The sequence below is a fragment of the Capsicum annuum genome, chromosome 9 (assembly GCF_002878395.1).
Source record: "Capsicum annuum cultivar UCD-10X-F1 chromosome 9, UCD10Xv1.1, whole genome shotgun sequence".
In the NCBI taxonomy this organism is placed as follows: domain Eukaryota; kingdom Viridiplantae; phylum Streptophyta; class Magnoliopsida; order Solanales; family Solanaceae; genus Capsicum; species Capsicum annuum.
This window is the reverse complement of record NC_061119.1, coordinates 106,973,121-106,977,607: the sequence shown is the minus strand read 5'-3', so window position 1 is coordinate 106,977,607 and position 4,487 is coordinate 106,973,121.

Below are 4,487 nucleotides of genomic sequence, written 5' to 3'. Positions count from 1 at the left end.
TCCGTCCAATGGACTCACACCTTCACGGTTAGCTATCACACCCGCCATTATTACATAATTAAAATCATTACCATACAACCAAACCACCATTCCATTTTTTATTAACCAAGTCTATAAGAAATGGTATCGTCATTCTGACTATAGCTTGAAAGCAATGCCCTTAGACATCCTTTTTAAGAAGAAAGTATTTCGAAGTACCCATAGATTACATTTTAAGGTTGACTTCGGGGAATCCTATGTACCCCACAAGATGTTCGTTATTAAGTTTTCATGGGGGATTCCCTTGTACCCCACAAGGCTTTCAACTATACCACACATAACCACCAAGACCTTACCATTTAACCATTCCAAATAATTTAAACCACCTAGGGTTCCATTACCAAGCTATTCCTTACATAGTTCAATGAAAGTCCAACAATTTAACTAAAACCATTCTCATAGACATTTTAGCGTGCAAAATTGAGGAATGTTGTTTCCAAAGGCAAAATCACGTACCAATTAACCGTTCCCATGCGACCAAATGTTCAAATCACAATAATAATATGAAAACCATATGTAAAAGATATGGGAAAACCATAACCAACCATTATAACAAAAAAACCCAACATATATTTGTAAACCCAAAACTATACGACATGTATGTCATGAAAATAATTCATAAAACATGCATTTTGTTGGAACTAACAATGAGAGAGAAGTAACATGCCTTAGATTACAAAGATAATAGAGAGAAATCGCCCTTGTAATCCCCAAATTGATCTTATTAATAAAACCCTAGCCTTTCTTAACCTAAGAGCCTTGAGAGAGTTGGAGACTGTTTTAAGAGAGTTTTAGTGATTACAAATAGGTTAAGAAATGTCCCAAAAGTATTATAAGTCGTAGGGCCTTAAGATGTTAAGAGGGGAAATGTTCAAATTATCCCAACTTAAACTGCTTAAAATTCCCGCAGGATGGTACGACCACCCATACCAATTATACCATAGGGTATGAGTGGTACCCTTTTCACATAACGTAGGCCTCCTCTTCGACTCCTACATATGACCACTCAAGCCAAACCATACCCAAACATACGATTAGTATAATAAAATCGTAGCCTATGCAGAATAGAATCACCTCGACTAAACTTAGCGCAACATATAATTTACTCCTTACCATTTGTACCCTAACATACGTCTTGTATATTCCAATCATACCTAGGACAAAAACCATCCAACCCATACTAGTCTTCATATAGTCAAACCAAACCGAGTTGTACCCTATCATACGAGAAGTACCCCAAGTCGTATGATGTCCGAAAGCAAAAAATTGAGAAATATTCTAAGGATAAAAACCCAGGGTGTTTCAGTCTCCCTTACTAGTATCATTCATCGGTGAAGTACAGACAAGGTAATACAAGCATGAATTACACCCCAACATAACCATTCCTACCTTTAACTAAGTTAGAAAGAAAAGATGCAAGGAAATAAACCTTTCTTCCACAAAGTTAGAAAACAAAGGTGTGATCAAGAACACATACCTTCCGCAAGAATATCCGAAGCCAAAAACAAGTGCTAATAATTGGAATTCATGTCCTCTTCTGCTTCTCAAGTAGCTTCTTCCACCTTTTTGTTCTTCCATAGAACCTTAACCGATGCTACATCCTTGATCTGCAATCAACAAACCTGTCGATCCTAGATCTTAATTGATATCTTGACTTTATATAAAGAATCTAAGATACCCAATCCTTCCAAAAGAACAACCGAAGAAGGATAACCTATACATTTTTTCAACATAGAGACACAGAATACCGAATGAATGAAGATCAAACTAGTGGGCAACTCCTATTCATAGGCAACATTAGAAACCATCCTCAAAACCACACAAGGACCAACATACTAGGGACTGAGCTTTCCCTTATTCTTAAACAGCATTACTCCCTTCATGGGAGACACCTTTAGCAAACATTCTATCCCTAAAATCAAACTCCAAGTCCCTAAGCCTTATATCCCAATAGGACTTTTGGAAACTTGGGGTAGCCTTAATCCTATCCCGAATCACCTTTACCTTCTCCATAGTCTGATAAACCAAATCTGGAAAAAAATATCCGCTTCAACAAGATCGAACAATCCAATTGGAGATCTACACCTTGTACCATACAATTCCTTAAAAAGGGCCATCAAAATGGTAGAATAATAGCTATTGTTGTAAGCAAACTCTACAAGAGGTAGCTACTCAACCCAATAACCACGATTATCAATAACACATGCACATAATATAACTTCAAATGTCTAAATAGTCCTTTCAACTTGCCCATCTGCCAGGTGAAAAGCAGTACTCATAGTAACCTTTGTGCATAACCCTCTCTGAAACGACCGCCAAAAGTTAAATAAAAATAGCATACCATGATCAAAGATAATTAAAATAGGTACCTAATACAGATTCAAAATCTCATAAAGATACGACCTAGGATAATTCTCAGCCAAAAAGTTAGTCCTCACTGGAAAAAAGTGAGCCGACTTTGTCAACCTATTCACGATGACCCAAATCGAATCATATTAGTTATAAGATTGAGGAAGTTCAGTAACGAAATACATGTTGATCACTTCCCAATTCTATTTAGGAAATTCAATTTCCTAATACAAACCTCCTGGCCTCAAGTGCTCAACTTTAACTTCTTGACACACTATAAATTTGGCCACAATTTCAGCCACATCTTTCTTCATACCATTCCATCAATACATCTCCTTGAGAAGTTGATACATTTTTATCAAATCAGGATAAACAGCATAGCATGATTTATATGCCTCGGCTAATACCCTTCATCACAAACCATCGAACGTCAGGAACACATAACCTCCTTTGGTACCTTAAGGTACCATTACCACTGATCTCAAATACCATTACCTTTGGTGCACTTTCATCACTGTTGATTTTCATCAAGACAGGATGAAGTATTTACTTATCCTTGATCTGTACCAAAAGACGACTGAACCACTTTATTCACTAACACACCACCATTCTTAGAGTCCAAAAGGATAACACCGTGATTAGAAAAGTGGTGAATATCCTTCACTAACTCCCGCCTCTCCTTATCCATATGAGCTAAACTCCCCATGGACAACCTGCTAAGAGCATTAGTAATAATATTAGCCTTTCCTAGAAGGTAGTGAAGACTCATATCATAGTCCTTGAGAAGCTTAATCCATATCTTTTGCTTGAGGTTAGGCTCTTTCTGAGTGAACACAAACTGCAAACTCTTATGATCCGAGAAGATGTCCATATGCACTCCACAAAAATAGTGATGCAAAATTTTAAACATAAACACCACCACTAAAAGCTCCAAATCATGAGTAGGATAGTTCCTCCCATGCACCTTCAACAGCCTAAAAGCATAGGTACTCACCTAAGCATGCTGCATCAAAATATACCCATGTCCTAATCGGGATGCATCATAGTAAACCATAAACCCATCATTGCCTTCAGGAAGGTCAAAACTAGAGTCGAAGTTAGATTATCCTTCAGTTTCTCACAAGTATCGGACCAAGAGAAATTTACCTTCTTTTGAGTCAACCTAGTCAATGGGGTATCTATCATTAAAAAACTCTCTACAAACCTCATATAATACCTGGACAAACCCAAGAAGCTCTGAATCACTATTAGAGTCGTAGGTCTAGGTCACTTCACAACCATTGCAATCTTTTGGACATCTACTATGATCCCGTCACTAGAAATAATATGACCCATAAAAGTGACAACATTCAATAAATGTTCACGTTTCAAGAATTTGGCATACAACTATTACTCATTAAAACACTACAACACAATACGGAGGTGATTGACATGATCCACCTAACTCTTAGAGTACTCCAAAAGGTTATCAATGAAACCAATGACAATCAGATTCAGAAACTGATAAAATACCCTATTCATCAAATCCATAACTGCATCCATAGCATTAGTCTAACCAAATTACATAACAAAGAACTCAAAGTGCCCATACGGGGTATGGAATACCATCATAGGTATATCCACCTCCCTAATCTTAAGCTGATGATACCCTGACCAAAGGTTAATCTTTGAAAATAAATTAGAACCTTGCAACTGATCAAACAAGTCAACTATTCTAGGAAGAAGATACTTGTTCTTAACCATCACCTTATTTAACTACCTATAGTCAATACACATTTGAAGGGAAACATTATTTTTATGCATGAATTACACCAGTGCACCCTACGAGGACATACTAGGATGAATGGAACCCTTATAAAAAAATCCTTAAGTTGCTTCTTAAGTTGCTTCAACTCAGTTGGATCCATTCTATAAGGAGTAATAAATATTGTATGAGTGTTCTGAATCAAATCAATCCCAAACTCAATATCCCTATACGGAGATACATTAGGAAGAACATCAAGAAATATCTCATGAAACCCATTCATCATCGAAATCAATTAAAAATAAGGACCTTTTAAGTTAGAGTCCTTAACCCAGACCAAATGATAGAGACACTC